The 27005-nt window shown below is 25.1% G+C and overlaps 10 non-coding genes across 10 annotated transcripts; all 10 read left to right on the top strand.

The window, feature by feature from the left end:
* Positions 1-496: 496 nt before the first annotated feature.
* TRNAS-GCU (transfer RNA serine (anticodon GCU)) lies at positions 497-578 on the top strand. The gene has a single exon. It is a non-coding gene; the product is annotated as a tRNA-Ser (tRNA).
* Positions 579-5036: 4458 nt separating this feature from the next.
* On the top strand, positions 5037-5118 carry TRNAS-GCU (transfer RNA serine (anticodon GCU)). The gene has a single exon. It is a non-coding gene; the product is annotated as a tRNA-Ser (tRNA).
* A 3336-nt stretch (positions 5119-8454) lies between these two features.
* On the top strand, positions 8455-8536 carry TRNAS-ACU (transfer RNA serine (anticodon ACU)). Its single transcript has one exon. It is a non-coding gene; the product is annotated as a tRNA-Ser (tRNA).
* Positions 8537-12209: 3673 nt separating this feature from the next.
* Positions 12210-12291, top strand: TRNAS-GCU (transfer RNA serine (anticodon GCU)). The gene has a single exon. It is a non-coding gene; the product is annotated as a tRNA-Ser (tRNA).
* A 2078-nt stretch (positions 12292-14369) lies between these two features.
* On the top strand, positions 14370-14451 carry TRNAS-GCU (transfer RNA serine (anticodon GCU)). The gene has a single exon. It is a non-coding gene; the product is annotated as a tRNA-Ser (tRNA).
* Positions 14452-15615: 1164 nt separating this feature from the next.
* On the top strand, positions 15616-15697 carry TRNAS-GCU (transfer RNA serine (anticodon GCU)). Its single transcript has one exon. It is a non-coding gene; the product is annotated as a tRNA-Ser (tRNA).
* A 928-nt stretch (positions 15698-16625) lies between these two features.
* Positions 16626-16707, top strand: TRNAS-GCU (transfer RNA serine (anticodon GCU)). The gene has a single exon. It is a non-coding gene; the product is annotated as a tRNA-Ser (tRNA).
* A 6284-nt stretch (positions 16708-22991) lies between these two features.
* TRNAS-GCU (transfer RNA serine (anticodon GCU)) lies at positions 22992-23073 on the top strand. Its single transcript has one exon. It is a non-coding gene; the product is annotated as a tRNA-Ser (tRNA).
* Positions 23074-24237: 1164 nt separating this feature from the next.
* On the top strand, positions 24238-24319 carry TRNAS-GCU (transfer RNA serine (anticodon GCU)). The gene has a single exon. It is a non-coding gene; the product is annotated as a tRNA-Ser (tRNA).
* A 928-nt stretch (positions 24320-25247) lies between these two features.
* TRNAS-GCU (transfer RNA serine (anticodon GCU)) lies at positions 25248-25329 on the top strand. The gene has a single exon. It is a non-coding gene; the product is annotated as a tRNA-Ser (tRNA).
* Positions 25330-27005: the final 1676 nt, after the last annotated feature.

Here is a 27005-nt window from a genome sequence, read left to right on the forward strand (position 1 = left end):
TTTTGATATGTCATATCATGACATATCATGACAAATCATATTATATCATGACATATAATCACATATCGTGACATATCATGACATAATATCATGACATATCAAATATTATCATATCATGACATATATCATATCATGACTTTTATCATATCATCACATATATAATATCATGACATTTCATATCATGACATATTATATCATGACATATATCATATCATGACATATATCATTTCATGACATATCATACCAAATTATATCATGACAAATCATATCATGATAAATCATATCATGACATATATCATGACATATATCATATCATGACATATATCATATCATGACATACAGTATTTGTACAAATCATATCATATCATGACATGATTTTTTGCATTCTTTTTATAATTATATTTGAATTTTTTATCGTTACATTAATTTTCGCATTATTTTTATCTTCTTTTTTTGCATTGTTTTTAAAAAAAATCCTTTTTCATTTTTTTCTATAGATGAGGTGGCCGAGAGGTTAAGGCGATGGACTGCTAATCCATTGTGCTCTGCACGCATGGGTTCAAATCCCATTCTCATCGTTGGTTTTCTCTTTGTTCATTCTATTTGTCATTCATTTTGCATTATTTTATTAAATATTTTGATATGTCATATCATGACATACCATGACAAATCATTTTATATCATGACATATCATGACAAATCATTTTATATCATGATATCATGACAAATCATATTATATCATGACATAATATCTTGACATATCAAATATCATATCATATCATGACATATATCATATCATTACATATCATATCATGACATATATCATATCATGACATATATCATATCATGACAAATATAATATCATGACATACAGTATTTGTACAAATCATATCATGACATATCATGACATATCATATCATGACATGATTTTTTGCATTCTTTTTATAATTATATTTGAATTTTTTTATCGTTACATTAATTTTCGCATTATTTTTATCTTCTTTTTTTGCATTGTTTTAAAAAAAATCCTTTTTTATTTTTTTCTATTTGTCATTCATTTTGCATTATTTTGTTAAATATTTTGATATGTCATATCATGACATATCATGACAAATCATATTATCTCATGACATATCATGACAAATCATATTATATCATAACATAATATCATGACATATAAAATATCATATCATATCATGACATATATCATATCATGACATATATCATATCATGACATATCATATCATGACATATATCATATCATGACATATCATATCATGACATATATATCATATCATGACATATCATGACAAATCATATTATATCATGACATATAATCACATATCGTGACATATCATGACATAATATCATGACATATCAAATATTATCATATCATGACATATTATATCATGACATATATCATATCATGACATATATCATATCATGACATACAGTATTTGTACAAATCATATCATATCATGACATGATTTTTTGCATTCTTTTTATAATTATATTTGAATTTTTTTATCGTTACATTAATTTTCGCATTATTTTTATCTTCTTTTTTTGCATTGTTTTTAAAAAAATCCTTTTTTATTTTTTTCTATAAATGAGGTGGCCGAGAGGTTAAGGCGATGGACTGCTAATCCATTGTGCTCTGCACGCATGGGTTCAAATCCCATACTCATCGTTGGTTTTCTCTTTGTTCATTCTATTTGTCATTCATTTTGCATTATTTTATTAAATATTTTGATATGTCATATCATGACATACCATGACAAATCATTTTATATCATGACATATCATGACAAATCATTTTATATCATGACATATCATGACAAATCATATTATATCATGACATAATATCTTGACATATCAAATATCATATCATATCATGACATATATCATATCATTACATATCATATCATGACATATATAATATCATGACATATCATATCATGACATATCATGACATATCATATCATGACATATCATGACATATCATATCATGACATGATTTTTTGCATTATTTTTATCATTATATTTGAATTTTTAGATCGTTACATTATTTTTGCATTTTTTTCTTTTTTGCATTGTTTTTAAAAAATCATTTTTATTTTTTTCTATTTGTCATTCATTTTGCATTATTTTGTTAAATATTTTGATATGTCATATCATGACATATCATGACATATCATGACAAATCATATTATATCATGACATATAATCAAATATCGTTACATATCATGACATAATATCATGACATATCAAATATCATATCATATCATGACATATATCATATCATGACATATCATATCATGACATATATCATATCATGACATATCATATCATGACATATCATGACATATCATATCATGACATATCATGCCATATCATGACATATCATATCATGACATGATTTTTTGCATTATTTTTATCATTACATTTGAATTTTTAGATCGTTACATTATTTTTGCATTTTTTTTTTCATTGTTTTTAAAAAAATCCTTTTTTATTTTTTTCTATTTGTCATTCATTTTGCATTATTTTGTTAAATATTTTGATATGTCATATCATGACATATCATGACAAATCATATTATATCATGACATATAATCACATATCGTTACATATCATGACATAATTTCATGACATATCAAATATCATATCATATCATGACATATATCATATCATTACATATCATATCATGACATATATAATATCATGACATATCATATCATGACATATCATGACATATCACATCATGACATATCATGACATATCATATCATGACATGATTTTTTGCATTATTTTTATCATTATATTTGAATTTTTAGATCGTTACATTATTTTTGCATTTTTTTCTTTTTTGCATTGTTTTTAAAAAATCATTTTTTATTTTTTTCTATTTGTCATTCATTTTGCATTATTTTGTTAAATATTTTGATATGTCATATCATGACATATCATGACATATCATGACAAATCATATTATATCATGACATATAATCACATATCGTTACATATCATGACATAATATCATGACATATCAAATATCATATCATATCATGACACATATCATATCATGACATATATCATATCATGACATATATCATATCATGACATATATCATATCATGACATATATCATATCATGACATACAGTATTTGTACAAATCATATCATGACATATCATGACATATCATATCATGACATGATTTTTTGCATTCTTTTTATAATTATATTTGAATTTTTTTATCGTTACATTAATTTTTGCATTATTTTTATCTTCTTTTTTTGCATTGTTTTTAAAAAATCCTTTTTTATTTTTTATCTATAGATGAGGTGGCCGAGAGGTTAAGGTGATGGACTGCTAATCCATTGTGCTCTGCATGCATTGGTTCAAATCCTATTCTCATCGTTGGTTTTCTCTTTGTTCATTCTATTTGTCATTCATTTTGCATTATTTTTTAAATATTTTAATATGTCATATCATGACATATCATGACAAATCATATTATATCATGACATATCATGACAAATCATATTATATCATAACATAATATCATGACATATAAAATATCATATCATATCATGACATATATCATATCATGACATATATCATATCATGACATACCATATCATGACATATAACATATCATGACATATTATGACAAATTATATCATGACATATCATGACATATCATATCATGACATGATTTTTTGCATTATTTTTATAATTATATTTGCATTTTTATATCGTTACATTATTTTTGCATTTTATTCTTTTTTGCATTGTTTTTAAATAAAATCCTTTTTAATTTTTTTATATAGATGAGTTGGCCGAGAGGTTAAGGTGATGGACTGCTAATCCATTGTGTTCTGCATTCATGGGTTCAAATCCCATTCTCATCGTTGGTTTTCTCTTTGTTCATTCTATTTGTCATTCATTTTGCATTATTTTGTTAAACAATTTTAATATGTCATATCATGACATATCATGACAAATCATATTATATCATAACATAATATCATGACATATAAAATATCATATCATATCATGACATATATCATATCATGACATATATCATATCATGACATATCATATCATGACATATCATGACATATCATATCATGACATATCATGACATATCATATCATGACATGATTTTTTGCATTATTTTTATCATTATATTTGAATTTTTAGATCGTTACATTATTTTTGCATTTTTTTCTTTTTTGCATTGTTTTAAAAAAATCATTTTTTATTTTTTTCTATTTGTCATTCATTTTGCATTATTTTGTTAAATATTTTGATATGTCATATCATGACATATCATGACATATCATGACAAATCATATTATATCATGACATATAATCAAATATCGTTACATATCATGACATAATATCATGACATATCAAATATCATATCATATCATGACATATATCATATCATGACATATCATATCATGACATATATCATATCATGACATATCATATCATGACATGATTTTTTGCATTATTTTTATCATTACATTTGAATTTTTAGATCGTTACATTATTTTTGCATTTTTTTTTGCATTGTTTTTAAAAAAATCCTTTTTTATTTTTTTCTATTTGTCATTCATTTTGCATTATTTTGTTAAATATTTTGATATGTCATATCATGACATATCATGACAAATCATATTATATCATGACATATAATCACATATCGTTACATATCATGACATAATATCATGACATATCAAATATCATATCATATCATGACACATATCATATCATGACATATATCATATCATGACATATATCATATCATGACATATATCATATCATGACATATATCATATCATGACATACAGTATTTGTACAAATCATATCATGACATATCATGACATATCATATCATGACATGATTTTTTGCATTCTTTTTATAATTATATTTGAATTTTTTTATCGTTACATTAATTTTCGCATTATTTTTATCTTCTTTTTTTGCATTGTTTTTAAAAAAATCCTTTTTTATTTTTATCTATAGATGAGGTGGCCGAGAGGTTAAGGCGATGGACTGCTAATCCATTGTGCTCTGCACGCATGGGTTCAAATCCCATTCTCATCGTTGGTTTTCTCTTTGTTCATTCTATTTGTCATTCATTTTGCATTATTTTATTAAATATTTTCATATGTCATATCATGACATATCATGACAAATCATATTATATCATGACATATAATCACATTTCATGACATATCATGACATAATATCATGACATATCAAATATCATATCATATCATGACATATATCATATCATTACATATCATATCATGACATATGGAGTGGGAGCCGTCCAGACGGGAGAGAGGAGAGAGGCGTGATTGCCATTTAGAAATTCTACCAGCCGCACCCGGAAGTGACGCGACGGAACTAAGCGGAAGTGACGTTCCGGCGGTGAGAGAGGCGAGATCACCCACCCGAGAGGCAGCTCCAGGCTTGAATAGCTGAAGGGGAGCTCAAACAGCCCACGGGAGAATACAGCCCAAATCACACAGTACACCGCCGAAGACGTGGAGTCGCGGAAAGAGGCTATCTGTACCGGGTCCCATTGGAAGAGGCGGGTGAGCCGGAAGCTAACACACTCTTCTCTCCTCACTAATATTGTGAACAATGCTTAATATATTCATTTTTATTGTAAGTGTTCAATTTTAAATATAAAAAGTTTAGTTTTATCATTATACTGGTCTGCACTATGGTATCATTTTTCTTTACATGCACTGGGTTGCTGAGCTGACTATTGGAGACTGCTTCATTAAGTGGAGAACAACATCCATAGCAGAGACCATTGTGTGTCTAAAACGCTTGAATACAACTTACATCTTGTAAGTAGGTACAACATACGAGCCAAGACAAGATATTGAATTTTGCACTTTAAATACTGTTTACACTTAGATTGTTTTTTTCTGTTCTATTTTCCTCCATGCTCCCCCTGGAATACAACAGGAGTGACGATTTGTGGGACTAGCGAAACCAGTCCCTACCAGCTGGGTTTGAGCAGGGGGTTTGAACCTTTTAAATATCACTATTTGCACGTTATTTAAGCACGTTTTGATTACCTGTTATAATCAATTGATTTTGTTAACAACATTCACTATATAGTTTTTTAGTGAAACATTAATAGAGCTAGCGCCGTTTTTTTCACCTTCACAAAGCATATATCATATCATGACATATATCATATCATGACAAATATAATATCATGACATACAGTATTTGTACAAATCATATCATGACATATCATTACATATCATATCATGACATATATAATATCATGACATATCATATCATGACATATCATGACATATTATATCATGACATATCATGACATATCATATCATGACATGATTTTTTGCATTATTTTTATCATTATATTTGAATTTTTAGATCGTTACATTATTTTTGCATTTTTTTCTTTTTTGCATTGTTTTTTAAAAAAATCCTTTTTTATTTTTTTCTATTTGTCATTCATTTTGCATTATTTTGTTAAATATTTTGATATGTCATATCATGACATATCATGACAAATCATATTATCTCATGACATATCATGACAAATCATATTATATCATAACATAATATCATGACATATAAAATATCATATCATATCATGGCATATATCATATCATGACATATATCATATCATGACATATCATATCATGACATATATCATATCATGACATATCATATCATGACATATATATCATATCATGACATATCATGACAAATCATATTATATCATGACATATAATCACATATCGTGACATATCATGACATAATATCATGACATATCAAATATTATCATATCATGACATATTATATCATGACATATATCATATCATGACATATATCATTTCATGACATATCATACCAAATTATATCATGACAAATCATATCATGATAAATCATATCATGACATATATCATGACATATATCATATCATGACATATATCATATCATGACATACAGTATTTGTACAAATCATATCATATCATGACATGATTTTTTGCATTATTTTTATAATTATATTTGAATTTTTTTATCGTTACATTAATTTTCGCATTATTTTTATCTTCTTTTTTTGCATTGTTTTTAAAAAAATCCTTTTTTATTTTTTTCTATAAATGAGGTGGCCAAGAGGTTAAGGCGATGGACTGCTAATCCATTGTGCTCTGCACGCATGGGTTCAAATCCCATTCTCATCGTTGGTTTTCTCTTTGTTCATTCTATTTGTCATTCATTTTGCATTATTTTATTAAATATTTTGATATGTCATATCATGACATACCATGACAAATCATTTTATATCATGACATATCATGACAAATCATTTTATATCATGACATATCATGACAAATCATATTATATCATGACATAATATCTTGACATATCAAATATCATATCATATCATGACATATATCATATCATTACATATCATATCATGACATATATAATATCATGACATATCATATCATGACATATCATGACATATCATATCATGACATATCATGACATATCATATCATGACATGATTTTTTGCATTATTTTTATCATTATATTTGAATTTTTAGATCGTTACATTATTTTTGCATTTTTTTCTTTTTTGCATTGTTTTTAAAAAATCATTTTTTATTTTTTTCTATTTGTCATTCATTTTGCATTATTTTGTTAAATATTTTGATATGTCATATCATGACATATCATGACATATCATGACAAATCATATTATATCATGACATATAATCACATATCGTTACATATCATGACATAATATCATGACATATCAAATATCATATCATATCATGACATATATCATATCATGACATATCATATCATGACATATCATGACATATCATATCATGACATATCATGACATATCATGACATATCATGACATATCATATCATGACATGATTTTTTGCATTATTTTTATCATTACATTTGAATTTTTAGATCGTTACATTATTTTTGCATTTTTTTTTGCATTGTTTTTGAAAAAATCCTTTTTTATTTTTTTTCTATTTGTCATTCATTTTGCATTATTTTGTTAAATATTTTGATATGTCATATCATGACATATCATGACAAATCATATTATATCATGACATATAATCACATATCGTTACATATCATGACATAATATCATGACATATCAAATATCATATCATATCATGACATATATCATATCATGACATATCATATCATGACATATATCATATCATGACATACAGTATTTGTACAAATCATATCATGACATATCATGACATATCATATCATGACATGATTTTTTGCATTCTTTTTATAATTATATTTTAATTTTTTTATCGTTACATTAATTTTCGCATTATTTTTATCTTCTTTTTTGCATTGTTTTTAAAAAAATCCTTTTTTATTTTTATCTATAGATGAGGTGGCCGAGAGGTTAAGGTGATGGACTACTAATCCATTGTGCTCTGCACGCATGGGTTCAAATCCCATTCTCATCGTTGGTTTTCTCTTTGTTCATTCTATTTGTCATTCATTTTGCATTATTTTATTAAATGTTTTGATATGTCATATCATGACATATCATGACAAACCATATTATATCATGACATATCATGACAAATCATATTATATCATAACATAATATCATGACATATAAAATATCATATCATATCATGACATATATCATATCATGACATATATCATATCATGACATATATCATATCATGACATATATCATATCATGACATATCATATCATGACATATATCATATCATGACATATCATGACATATCATGACAAATTATATCATGACATATCATGACATATCATATCATGACATGATTTTTTGCATTATTTTTATAATTATATTTGCATTTTATATCGTTACATAATTTTCGCATTTTTTTTCTTTTTTGCATTGTTTTTAAAAAAATCCTTTTTTTTTTTCCTATACTGTAGATGTGGTGGCCGATAGGTTAAGGCGATGGACTGCTAATCTATTGTGCTCTGCATGCATGGGTTCATATCCCATTCTCATCGTTGGTATTTGCTTTGTTCATTCTATTTGTCATTCATTTTACATTATTTTGTTAAATATTTTGATATGACATATCATGACATATCATGACAAATCATATTATATCATGACATATAATCACATATCGTGACATATCATGACATAATATCATGACATATCAAATATTATCATATCATGACATATATCATATCATGACTTTTATCATATCATCACATATATAATATCATGACATTTCATATCATGACATATGACATATATCATATATGACATATATCATATCATGACATATATCATTTCATGGCATATCATAACAAATTATATCATGACAAATCATATCATGACAAATCATATCATGACATATATCATGACATATATCATATCATGACATACAGTATTTGTACAAATCATATCATATCATGACATGATTTTTTGCATTCTTTTTATAATTATATTTGAATTTTTTTATCGTTACATTAATTTTCGCATTATTTTTATCTTCTTTTTTTGCATTGTTTTTAAAAAAATCCTTTTTTATTTTTTTCTATAGATGAGGTGGTCGAGAGGTTAAGGCGATGGACTGCTAATCCATTGTGCTCTGCACGCATGGGTTCAAATCCCATTCTCATCGTTGGTTTTCTCTTTGTTCATTCTATTTGTCATTCATTTTGCATTATTTTATTAAATATTTTGATATGTCATATCATGACATACCATGACAAATCATTTTATATCATGACATATCATGACAAATCATATTATATCATGACATAATATCTTGACATATCAAATATCATATCATATCATGACATATATCATATCATTACATATCATATCATGACATATATAATATCATGACATATCATATCATGACATATCATGACATATCATATCATGACATGATTTTTTGCAATATTTTTATCATTATATTTGAATTTTTAGATCGTTACATTATTTTTGCATTTTTTTCTTTTTTGCATTGTTTTTAAAAAAATCCTTTTTTATTTTTTTCTATTTGTCATTCATTTTGCATTATTTTGTTAAATATTTTGATATGTCATATCATGACATATCATGACATATCATGACAAATCATATTATATCATGACATATAATCACATATCGTTACATATCATGACATAATATCATGACATATCAAATATCATATCATATCATGACATATATCATATCATGACATATATCATATCATGACATATCATATCATGACATATATCATATCATGACATATATCATATCATGACATATATAATATCATGACATACAGTATTTGTACAAATCATATCATGACATATCATGACATATCATATCATGACATGATTTTTTCCATTCTTTTTATAATTATATTTGAATTTTTTTATCGTTACATTAATTTTCGCATTATTTTTATCTTCTTTTTTTGCATTGTTTTTAAAAAAATCCTTTTTTATTTTTATCTATAGATGAGGTGGCCGAGAGGTTAAGGCGATGGACTGCTAATCCATTGTGCTCTGCATGCATTGGTTCAAATCCCATTCTCATCGTTGGTTTTCTCTTTGTTCATTCTATTTGTCATTCATTTTGCATTATTTTTTTAAATATTTTATTATGTCATATCATGACATATCATGACAAATCATATTATATCATGACATATCATGACAAATCATATTATATCATAACATAATACACTGGCGACACACTTTATTCGAGCTCGGCTAGTCCCACGAATTCGGGTATACCCGGGTGTTTTGAGGTTTGTGACTGTTTTCTGCCCGAGTGCATTGAGGTATTTTCCAGGCAGGGATTGAAGCATTTTATTCCCGCTGGCTGCAATATTGCACAGTATATATATATATACTGCATTACAATTCATGAATTTATGCCATCTGGTAGACACGCGAAGCATTGCAGCCTATTAAATCCTAATCATTATCATTTAACAGATCAGCCGCCCGTCAGCCAGGCATGAACACAGGCTGGGAAGGCAAACGCAACGGGGCTTGTCAGAGGTGAGGAGCGGCGCATTCCAGGTATCTGCCAGGTACATACTGGGTATTTGCTCGAATAAAGTGTGTCGGTGCAGTATCATGACATATAAAATATCATATCATATCATGACATATAATATCATGACTTATATCATATCATGACATATCATATCATGACATATATCATATCATGACATATCATATCATGACATATTATGACAAATTATATCATGACATATCATGACATATCATATCATGACATGATTTTTTGCATTATTTTTATAATTATATTTGCATTTTTATATCGTTACATTATTTTTGCATTTTATTCTTTTTTGCATTGTTTTTAAATAAAATCCTTTTTAATTTTTTTTATATAGATGAGTTGGCCGAGAGGTTAAGGTGATGGACTGCTAATCCATTGTGTTCTGCATTCATGGGTTCAAATCCCATTCTCATCGTTGGTTTTCTCTTTGTTCATTCTATTTGTCATTCATTTTGCATTATTTTGTTAAACAATTTTAATATGTCATATCATGACATATCATGACAAATCATATTATATCATGACATATCATGACAAATCATATTATATCATAACATAATATCATGACATATAAAATATCATATCATATCATGACTTATATCATATCATGACATATATTATATCATGATATATCATATCATGACATATATCATATCATGACATATCATATCATGACATATATATCATATCATGACATATCATGACAAATCATATTATATCATGACATATAATCACATATCGTGACATATCATGACATAATATCATGACATATCAAATATTATCATATCATGACATATTATATCATGACATATATCATATCATGACATATATCATTTCATGACATATCATACCAAATTATATCATGACAAATCATATCATGATAAATCATATCATGACATATATCATGACATATATCATATCATGACATATATCATATCATGACATACAGTATTTGTTCAAATCATATCATATCATGACATGATTTTTTGCATTCTTTTTATAATTATATTTGAATTTTTTTATCGTTACATTAATTTTCGCATTATTTTTATCTTCTTTTTTTGCATTGTTTTTAAAAAAATCCTTTTTTATTTTTTTCTATAGATGAGGTGGCCGAGAGGTTAAGGCGATGGACTGCTAATCCATTGTGCTCTGCACGCATGGGTTCAAATCCCATTCTCATCGTTGGTTTTCTCTTTGTTCATTCTATTTGTCATTCATTTTGCATTATTTTATTAAATATTTTGATATGTCATATCATGACATACCATGACAAATCATTTTATATCATGACATATCATGACAAATCATATTATATCATGACATAATATCTTGACATATCAAATATCATATCATATCATGACATATATCATATCATTACATATCATATCATGACATATATAATATCATGACATATCATATCATGACATATCATGACATATCATATCATGACAGGATTTTTTGCATTATTTTTATCATTATATTTGAATTTTTAGAGCGTTACATTATTTTTGCATTTTTTTCTTTTTTGCATTGTTTTTAAAAAAATCCTTTTTTATTTTTTTCTATTTGTCATTCGTTTTGCATTATTTTGTTAAATATTTTGATATGTCATATCATGACATATCATGACATATCATGACAAATCATATTATATCATGACATATAATCACGTATCGTTACATATCATGACATAATATCATGACATATCAAATATCATATCATATCATGACATATATCATATCATGACATATCATATCATGACATATATCATATCATGACATATATCATATCATGACATATATAATATCATGACATACAGTATTTGTACAAATCATATCATGACATATCATGACATATCATATCATGACATGATTTTTTGCATTCTTTTTATAATTATATTTGAATTTTTTTATCGTTACATTAATTTTCGCATTATTTTTATCTTCTTTTTTTGCATTGTTTTTAAAAAAATCCTTTTTTATTTTTTATCTATAGATGAGGTGGCCGAGAGGTTAAGGCGATGGACTGCTAATCCATTGTGCTCTGCATGCATTGGTTCAAATCCCATTCTCATCGTTGGTTTTCTCTTTGTTCATTCTATTTGTCATTCATTTTGCATTATTTTTTAAATATTTTAATATGTCATATCATGACATATCATGACAAATCATATATGATATCATGACATATCATGACAAATCATATTATATCATAAGATAATATCATGACATATAAAATATCATATCATATCATGACATATATCATATCATGACATATATCATATCATGACATATCATATCATGACATATATCATATCATGACATATTATGACAAATTATATCATGACATATCATGACATATCATATCATGACATGATTTTTTGCATTATTTTTATAATTATATTTGCATTTTTATATCGTTACATTATTTTTGCATTTTATTCTTTTTTGCATTGTTTTTAAAAAAAATCCTTTTTAATTTTTTTATATAGATGAGTTGGCCGAGAGGTTAAGGTGATGGACTGCTAATCCATTGTGTTCTGCATTCATGGGTTCAAATCCCATTCTCATCGTTGGTTTTCTCTTTGTTCATTCTATTTGTCATTCATTTTGCATTATTTTGTTAAACAATTTTAATATGTCATATCATGACATATCATGACAAATCATATTATATCATGACATATCATGACAAATCATATTATATCATAACATAATATCATGACATATAAAATATCATATCATATCATGACATATATCATATCATGACATATATCATATCATGACATATCATATCATGACATATATCATATCATGACATATCATATCATGACATATATATCATATCATGACATATCATGACAAATCATATTATATCATGACATATAATCACATATCGTGACATATCATGACATAATATCATGACATATCAAATATTATCATATCATGACATATTATATCATGACATATATCATATCATGACATATATCATTTCATGACATATCATACCAAATTATATCATGACAAATCATATCATGATAAATCATATCATGACATATATCATGACATATATCATATCATGACATATATCATATCATGACATACAGTATTTGTACAAATCATATCATATCATGACATGATTTTTTGCATTCTTTTTATAATTATATTTGAATTTTTTTATCGTTACATTAATTTTCACATTATTTTTATCTTCTTTTTTTGCATTGTTTTTAAAAAAATCCTTTTTTATTTTTTTCTATAGATGAGGTGGCCGAGAGGTTAAGGCGATGGACTGCTAATCCATTGTGCTCTGCACGCATGGGTTCAAATCCCATTCTCATCGTTGGTTTTCTCTTTGTTCATTCTATTTGTCATTCATTTTGCATTATTTTATTAAATATTTTGATATGTCATATCATGACATACCATGACAAATCATTTTATATCATGACATATCATGACAAATCATTTTATATCATGACATATCATGACAAATCATATTATATCATGACATAATATCTTGACATATCAAATATCATATCATATCATGACATATATCATATCATTACATATCATATCATGACATATATAATATCATGACATATCATATCATATCATGACATATCATGACATATCATATCATGACATGATTTTTTGCATTATTTTTATCATTATATTTGAATTTTTAGATCGTTACATTATTTTTGCATTTTTTTCTTTTTTGCATTGTTTTTAAAAAATCATTTTTTATTTTTTTCTATTTGTCATTCATTTTGCATTATTTTATTAAATATTTTGATATGTCATATCATGACATATCATGACATATCATGACAAATCATATTATATCATGACATATAATCACATATCGTTACATATCATGACATAATATCATGACATATCAAATATCATATCATATCATGACATATATCATATCATGACATATCATATCATGACATATCATGACATATCATGACATATCATATCATGACATGATTTTTTGCATTATTTTTATCATTACATTTGAATTTTTAGATCGTTACATTATTTTTGCATTTTTTTTTTTTGCATTGTTTTTAAAAAAATCCTTTTTTATTTTTTTCTATTTGTCATTCATTTTGCATTATTTTGTTAAATATTTTGATATGTCATATCATGACATATCATGACAAATCATATTATATCATGACATATAATCACATATCGTTACATATCATGACATAATATCATGACATATCAAATATCATATCATATCATGACACATATCATATCATGACATATATCATATCATGACATATATCATATCATGACATATATCATATCATGACATACAGTATTTGTACAAATCATATCATGACATATCATGACATATCATATCATGACATGATTTTTTGCATTCTTTTTATAATTATATTTGAATTTTTTTATCGTTACATTAATTTTCGCATTATTTTTATCTTTTTTTTTGGATTGTTTTTAAAAAAATCCTTTTTTATTTTTTTCTATTGATGAGGTGGCCGAGAGGTTAAGGCGATGGACTGCTAATCCATTGTGCTCTGCACGCATGGGTTCAAATCCCATTCTCATCGTTGGTTTTCTCTTTGTTCATTCTATTTGTCATTCATGACATGATTTTTTGCATTATTTTTATAAATATATTTGCATTTTTATATCGTTACATTATTTTTGCATTTTATTCTTTTTTGCATTGTTTTTAAATAAAATCCTTTTTAATTTTTTTTATATAGATGAGTTGGCCGAGAGGTTAAGGTGATGGACTGCTAATCCATTGTGTTCTGCATTCATGGGTTCAAATCCCATTCTCATCGTTGGTTTTCTCTTTGTTCATTCTATTTGTCATTCATTTTGCATTATTTTGTTAAACAATTTTAATATGTCATATCATGACATATCATGACAAATCATATTATATCATGACATATCATGACAAATCATATTATATCATAACATAATATCATGACATATAAAATATCATATCATATCATGACTTATATCATATCATGACATATATCATATCATGATATATCATATCATGACATATATCATATCATGACATATCATATCATGACATATATATCAAATCATGACATATCATGACAAATCATATTATATCATGACATATAATCACATATCGTGACATATCATGACATAATATCATGACATATCAAATATTATCATATCATGACATATTATATCATGACATATATCATATCATGACATATATCATTTCATGACATATCATACCAAATTATATCATGACAAATCATATCATGATAAATCATATCATGACATATATCATGACATATATCATATCATGACATATATCATATCATGACATACAGTATTTGTACAAATCATATCATATCATGACATGATTTTTTGCATTCTTTTTATAATTATATTTGAATTTTTTTATCGTTACATTAATTTTCGCATTATTTTTATCTTCTTTTTTTGCATTGTTTTTAAAAAAATCCTTTTTTATTTTTTTCTATAGATGAGGTGGCCGAGAGGTTAAGGCGATGGACTGCTAATCCATTGTGCTCTGCACGCATGGGTTCAAATCCCATTCTCATCGTTGGTTTTCTCTTTGTTCATTCTATTTGTCATTCATTTTGCATTATTTTATTAAATATTTTGATATGTCATATCATGACATACCATGACAAATCATTTTATATCATGACATATCATGACAAATCATATTATATCATGACATAATATCTTGACATATCAAATATCATATCATATCATGACATATATCATATCATTACATATCATATCATGACATATATAATATCATGACATATCATATCATGACATATCATGACATATCATATCATGACATGATTTTTTGCATTATTTTTATCATTATATTTGAATTTTTAGAGCGTTACATTATTTTTGCATTTTTTTCTTTTTTGCATTGTTTTTAAAAAAATCCTTTTTTATTTTTTTCTATTTGTCATTCGTTTTGCATTATTTTGTTAAATATTTTGATATGTCAAATCATGACATATCATGACATATCATGACAAATCATATTATATCATGACATATAATCACGTATCGTTACATATCATGACATAATATCATGACATATCAAATATCATATCATATCATGACATATATCATATCATGACATATTATATCATGACATATATCATATCATGACATATATCATATCATGACATATATCATATCATGACATACAGTATTTGTACAAATCATATCATGACATATCATGACATATCATATCATGACATGATTTTTTGCATTCTTTTTATAATTATATTTGAATTTTTTTATCGTTACATTAATTTTCGCATTATTTTTATCTTCTTTTTTTGCATTGTTTTTAAAAAAATCCTTTTTTATTTTTTATCTATAGATGAGGTGGCCGAGAGGTTAAGGCGATGGACTGCTAATCCATTGTGCTCTGCATGCATTGGTTCAAATCCCATTCTCATCGTTGGTTTTCTCTTTGTTCATTCTATTTGTCATTCATTTTGCATTATTTTTTAAATATTTTAATATGTCATATCATGACATATCATGACAAATCATATTATATCATGACATATCATGACAAATCATATTATATCATAACATAATATCATGACATATAAAATATCATATCATATCATGACATATATCATATCATGACATATATCATATCATGACATATATCATATCATGACATATATCATATCATGACATATTATGACAAATTATATCATGACATATCATGACATATCATATCAAATATCATATCATATCATGACATATATCATATCATTACATATCATATCATGACATATATAATATCATGACATATCATACTGTATCATGACATATCATGACATATCATGACATGATTTTTTGCATTATTTTTATCATTATATTTAAATTTTTAGAGCGTTACATTATTTTTGCATTTTTTTCTTTTTTGCATTGTTTTTAAAAAAATCCTTTTTTATTTTTTTCTATTTGTCATTCATTTTGCATTATTTTGTTAAATATTTTGATATGTCATATCATGACATATCATGACATATCATGACATATCATGACAAATCATATTATATCATGACATATAATCACATATCGTTACATATCATGACATAATATCATGACATATCAAATATCATATCATATCATGACATATATCATATCATGACATATCATATCATGACATATATCATATCATGACATATATCATGTCATGACATATATAATATCATGACATACAGTATTTGTACAAATCATATCATGACATATCATGACATATCATATCATGACATGATTTTTTGCATTCTTTTTATAATTATATTTGAATTTTTTTATCGTTACATTAATTTTCGCATTATTTTTATCTTCTTTTTTTGCATTGTTTTTAAAAAAATCCTTTTTTATTTTTTATCTATAGATGAGGTGGCCGAGAGGTTAAGGCGATGGACTGCTAATCCATTGTGCTCTGCATGCATTGGTTCAAATCCCATTCTCATCGTTGGTTTTCTCTTTGTTCATTCTATTTGTCATTCATTTTGCATTATTTTTTAAATATTTTAATATGTCATATCATGACATATCATGACAAATCATATTATATCATGACATATCATGACAAATCATATTATATCATAACATAATATCATGACATATAAAATATCATATCATATCATGACATATATCATATCATGACATATATCATATCATGACATACCATATCATGACATATATCATATCATGACATATTATGACAAATTATATCATGACATATCATGACATATCATATCATGACATGATTTTTTGCATTATTTTTATAATTATATTTGCATTTTTATATCGTTACATTATTTTTGCATTTTATTCTTTTTTGCATTGTTTTTAAAAAAATTCTTTTTTATTTTTTTTCTATAGATGTGGTGGCCGATAGGTTAAGGCGATGGACTGCTAATCTATTGTGCTCTGCATGCATGCATTCTCATCGTTGGTATTCGCTTTGTTCATTCTATTTGTCATTCATTTTGCATTATTTTGTTAAATATTTTGATATGTCATATCATGACATATCATGACAAATCATATTATATCATGACATATCATGACAAATCATATTATCATAACATAATATCATGACATATAAAATATCATATCATATCATGACATATATCATATCATGACATATATCATATCATGACATATCATATCATGACATATATCATATCATGACATATCATATCATGACATATATATCATATCATGACATATCATGACAAATCATATTATATCATGACATATAATCACATATCGTGACATATCATGACATAATATCATGACATATCAAATATTATCATATCATGACATATTATATCATGACATATATCATATCATGACATATATCATTTCATGACATATCATACCAAATTATATCATGACAAATCATATCATGATAAATCATATCATGACATATATCATGACATATATCATATCATGACATATATCATATCATGACATACAGTATTTGTACAAATCATATCATATCATGACATGATTTTTTGCATTCTTTTTATAATTATATTTGAATTTTTTTATCGTTACATTAATTTTCGCATTATTTTTATCTTCTTTTTTTGCATTGTTTTTAAAAAAATCCTTTTTTATTTTTTTCTATAAATGAGGTGGCCGAGAGGTTAAGGCGATGGACTGCTAATGCATTGTGCTCTGCACGCATGGGTTCAAATCCCATTCTCATCGTTGGTTTTCTCTTTGTTCATTCTTTTTGTCATTCATTTTGCATTATTTTATTAAATATTTTGATATGTCATATCATGACATACCATGACAAATCATTTTATATCATGACATATCATGACAAATCATTTTATATCATGACATATCATGACAAATCATATTATATCATGACATAATATCTTGACATATCAAATATCATATCATATCATGACATATATCATATCATTACATATCATATCATGACATATATAATATCATGACATATCATATCATGACATATCATGACATATCATATCATGACATATCATGACATATCATATCATGACATGATTTTTTGCATTATTTTTATCATTACATTTGAATTTTTAGATCGTTACATTATTTTTGCATTTTTTTTTTTTGCATTGTTTTTAAAAAAATCCTTTTTTATTTTTTTCTATTTGTCATTCATTTTGCATTATTTTTTAAATATTTTAATATGTCATAACATGACATATCATGACAAATCATATTATATCATGACATATCATGACAAATCATATTATATCATAACATAATATCATGACATATAAAATATCATATCATATCATGACATATATCATATCATGACATATATCATATCATGACATATATCATATCATGACATATATCATATCATGACATATTATGACAAATTATATCATGACATATCATGACATATCATATCATGACATGATTTTTTGCATTATTTTTATAATTATATTTGCATTTTTATATCGTTACATTATTTTTGCATTTTATTCTTTTTTGCATTGTTTTTAAATAAAATCCTTTTAAATTTTTTTATATAGATGAGTTGGCCGAGAGGTTAAGGTGATGGACTGCTAATCCATTGTGTTCTGCATTCATGGGTTCAAATCCCATTCTCATCGTTGGTTTTCTCTTTGTTCATTCTATTTGTCATTCATTTTGCATTATTTTGTTAAACAATTTTAATATGTCATATCATGACATATCATGACAAATCATATTATATCATGACATATCATGACAAATCATATTATATCATAACATAATATCATGACATATAAAATATCATATCATATCATGACATATATCATATCATGACATATATCATATCATGACATATCATATCATGACATATATCATATCATGACATATCATATCATGACATATATATCATATCATGACATATCATGACAAATCATATTATATCATGACATATAATCACATATCGTGACATATCATGACATAATATCATGACATATCAAATATTATCATATCATGACATATTATATCATGACATATATCATATCATGACATATATCATTTCATGACATATCATACCAAATTATATCATGACAAATCATATCATGATAAATCATATCATGACATATATCATGACATATATCATATCATGACATATATCATATCATGACATACAGTATTTGTACAAATCATATCATATCATGACATGATTTTTTGCATTCTTTTTATAATTATATTTGAATTTTTTTATCGTTACATTAATTTTCGCATTATTTTTATCTTCTTTTTTTGCATTGTTTTTAAAAAAATCCTTTTTTATTTTTTTCTGTAAATGAGGTGGCCGAGAGGTTAAGGCGATGGACTGCTAATCCATTGTGCTCTGCACGCATGGGTTCAAATCCCATTCTCATCGTTGGTTTTCTCTTTGTTCATTCTTTTTGTCTTTCATTTTGCATTATTTTATTAAATATTTTGATATGTCATATCATGACATACCATGACAAATCATTTTATATCATGACATATCATGACAAATCATTTTATATCATGACATATCATGACAAATCATATTATATCATGACATAATATCTTGACATATCAAATATCATATCATATCATGACATATATCATATCATTACATATCATATCATGACATATATAATATCATGACATATCATATCATGACATATCATGACATATCATATCATGACATATCATGACATATCATATCATGACATGATTTTTTGCATTATTTTTATCATTACATTTGAATTTTTAGATCGTTACATTATTTTTGCATTTTTTTTTTTTGCATTGTTTTTAAAAAAATCCTTTTTTATTTTTTTCTATTTGTCATTCTTTTTGCATTATTTTGTTAAATATTTTGATATGTCATATCATGACATATCATGACAAATCATATTATATCATGACATATCATGACAAATCATATTATATCATAACATAATATCATGACATATCAAATATCATATCATATCATGACATATATCATATCATGACATATATCATATCATGACATATCATATCATGACATATATCATATCATGACATATCATGACATATATATCATATCATGACATATCATGACAAATCATATTATATCATTACATATAATCACATATCGTGACATATCATGACATAATATCATGACATATCAAATATTATCATATCATGACATATTATATCATGACATATATCATATCATGACATATCATGACAAATCATATTATATCATGACATATCATGACAAATCATATTATATCATAACATAATATCATGACATATAAAATATCATATCATATCATGACATATATCATATCATGACATATATCATATCATGACATATCATATCATGACATATATCATATCATGACATATCATATCATGACATATATATCATATCATGACATATCATGACAAATCATATTATATCATGACATATAATCACATATCGTGACATATCATGACATAATATCATGACATATCAAATATTATCATATCATGACATATTATATCATGACATATATCATATCATGACATATATCATTTCATGACATATCATACCAAATTATATCATGACAAATCATATCATGATAAATCATATCATGACATATATCATGACATATATCATATCATGACATATATCATATCATGACATACAGTATTTGTACAAATCATATCATATCATGACATGATTTTTTGCATTCTTTTTATAATTATATTTGAATTTTTTTATCGTTACATTAATTTTCACATTATTTTTATCTTCTTTTTTTGCATTGTTTTTAAAAAAATCCTTTTTTATTTTTTTCTATAGATGAGGTGGCCGAGAGGTTAAGGCGATGGACTGCTAATCCATTGTGCTCTGCACGCATGGGTTCAAATCCCATTCTCATCGTTGGTTTTCTCTTTGTTCATTCTATTTGTCATTCATTTTGCATTATTTTATTAAATATTTTGATATGTCATATCATGACATACCATGACAAATCATTTTATATCATGACATATCATGACAAATCATTTTATATCATGACATATCATGACAAATCATATTATATCATGACATAATATCTTGACATATCAAATATCATATCATATCATGACATATATCATATCATTACATATCATATCATGACATATATAATATCATGACATATCATATCATATCATGACATATCATGACATATCATATCATGACATGATTTTTTGCATTATTTTTATCATTATATTTGAATTTTTAGATCGTTACATTATTTTTGCATTTTTTTCTTTTTTGCATTGTTTTTAAAAAATCATTTTTTATTTTTTTCTATTTGTCATTCATTTTGCATTATTTTATTAAATATTTTGATATGTCATATCATGACATATCATGACATATCATGACAAATCATATTATATCATGACATATAATCACATATCGTTACATATCATGACATAATATCATGACATATCAAATATCATATCATATCATGACATATATCATATCATGACATATCATATCATGACATATCATGACATATCATGACATATCATATCATGACATGATTTTTTGCATTATTTTTATCATTACATTTGAATTTTTAGATCGTTACATTATTTTTGCATTTTTTTTTTTTGCATTGTTTTTAAAAAAATCCTTTTTTATTTTTTTCTATTTGTCATTCATTTTGCATTATTTTGTTAAATATTTTGATATGTCATATCATGACATATCATGACAAATCATATTATATCATGACATATAATCACATATCGTTACATATCATGACATAATATCATGACATATCAAATATCATATCATATCATGACACATATCATATCATGACATATATCATATCATGACATATATCATATCATGACATATATCATATCATGACATACAGTATTTGTACAAATCATATCATGACATATCATGACATATCATATCATGACATGATTTTTTGCATTCTTTTTATAATTATATTTGAATTTTTTTATCGTTACATTAATTTTCGCATTATTTTTATCTTTTTTTTTGGATTGTTTTTAAAAAAATCCTTTTTTATTTTTTTCTATTGATGAGGTGGCCGAGAGGTTAAGGCGATGGACTGCTAATCCATTGTGCTCTGCACGCATGGGTTCAAATCCCATTCTCATCGTTGGTTTTCTCTTTGTTCATTCTATTTGTCATTCATGACATGATTTTTTGCATTATTTTTATAAATATATTTGCATTTTTATATCGTTACATTATTTTTGCATTTTATTCTTTTTTGCATTGTTTTTAAATAAAATCCTTTTTAATTTTTTTTATATAGATGAGTTGGCCGAGAGGTTAAGGTGATGGACTGCTAATCCATTGTGTTCTGCATTCATGGGTTCAAATCCCATTCTCATCGTTGGTTTTCTCTTTGTTCATTCTATTTGTCATTCATTTTGCATTATTTTGTTAAACAATTTTAATATGTCATATCATGACATATCATGACAAATCATATTATATCATGACATATCATGACAAATCATATTATATCATAACATAATATCATGACATATAAAATATCATATCATATCATGACTTATATCATATCATGACATATATCATATCATGATATATCATATCATGACATATATCATATCATGACATATCATATCATGACATATATATCAAATCATGACATATCATGACAAATCATATTATATCATGACATATAATCACATATCGTGACATATCATGACATAATATCATGACATATCAAATATTATCATATCATGACATATTATATCATGACATATATCATATCATGACATATATCATTTCATGACATATCATACCAAATTATATCATGACAAATCATATCATGATAAATCATATCATGACATATATCATGACATATATCATATCATGACATATATCATATCATGACATACAGTATTTGTACAAATCATATCATATCATGACATGATTTTTTGCATTCTTTTTATAATTATATTTGAATTTTTTTATCGTTACATTAATTTTCGCATTATTTTTATCTTCTTTTTTTGCATTGTTTTTAAAAAAATCCTTTTTTATTTTTTTCTATAGATGAGGTGGCCGAGAGGTTAAGGCGATGGACTGCTAATCCATTGTGCTCTGCACGCATGGGTTCAAATCCCATTCTCATCGTTGGTTTTCTCTTTGTTCATTCTATTTGTCATTCATTTTGCATTATTTTATTAAATATTTTGATATGTCATATCATGACATACCATGACAAATCATTTTATATCATGACATATCATGACAAATCATATTATATCATGACATAATATCTTGACATATCAAATATCATATCATATCATGACATATATCATATCATTACATATCATATCATGACATATATAATATCATGACATATCATATCATGACATATCATGACATATCATATCATGACATGATTTTTTGCATTATTTTTATCATTATATTTGAATTTTTAGAGCGTTACATTATTTTTGCATTTTTTTCTTTTTTGCATTGTTTTTAAAAAAATCCTTTTTTATTTTTTTCTATTTGTCATTCGTTTTGCATTATTTTGTTAAATATTTTGATATGTCAAATCATGACATATCATGACATATCATGACAAATCATATTATATCATGACATATAATCACGTATCGTTACATATCATGACATAATATCATGACATATCAAATATCATATCATATCATGACATATATCATATCATGACATATTATATCATGACATATATCATATCATGACATATATCATATCATGACATATATCATATCATGACATACAGTATTTGTACAAATCATATCATGACATATCATGACATATCATATCATGACATGATTTTTTGCATTCTTTTTATAATTATATTTGAATTTTTTTATCGTTACATTAATTTTCGCATTATTTTTATCTTCTTTTTTTGCATTGTTTTTAAAAAAATCCTTTTTTATTTTTTATCTATAGATGAGGTGGCCGAGAGGTTAAGGCGATGGACTGCTAATCCATTGTGCTCTGCATGCATTGGTTCAAATCCCATTCTCATCGTTGGTTTTCTCTTTGTTCATTCTATTTGTCATTCATTTTGCATTATTTTTTAAATATTTTAATATGTCATATCATGACATATCATGACAAATCATATTATATCATGACATATCATGACAAATCATATTATATCATAACATAATATCATGACATATAAAATATCATATCATATCATGACATATATCATATCATGACATATATCATATCATGACATATATCATATCATGACATATATCATATCATGACATATTATGACAAATTATATCATGACAAATCATGACATATCATATCAAATATCATATCATATCATGACATATATCATATCATTACATATCATATCATGACATATATAATATCATGACATATCATACTGTATCATGACATATCATGACATATCATGACATGATTTTTTGCATTATTTTTATCATTATATTTAAATTTTTAGAGCGTTACATTATTTTTGCATTTTTTTCTTTTTTGCATTGTTTTTAAAAAAATCCTTTTTTATTTTTTTCTATTTGTCATTCATTTTGCATTATTTTGTTAAATATTTTGATATGTCATATCATGACATATCATGACATATCATGACATATCATGACAAATCATATTATATCATGACATATAATCACATATCGTTACATATCATGACATAATATCATGACATATCAAATATCATATCATATCATGACATATATCATATCATGACATATCATATCATGACATATATCATATCATGACATATATCATGTCATGACATATATAATATCATGACATACAGT

The sequence above is a fragment of the Ascaphus truei genome (genome assembly GCF_040206685.1).
Source record: "Ascaphus truei isolate aAscTru1 chromosome 23 unlocalized genomic scaffold, aAscTru1.hap1 SUPER_23_unloc_1, whole genome shotgun sequence".
Classification (NCBI taxonomy): Eukaryota; Metazoa; Chordata; class Amphibia; order Anura; family Ascaphidae; genus Ascaphus; species Ascaphus truei.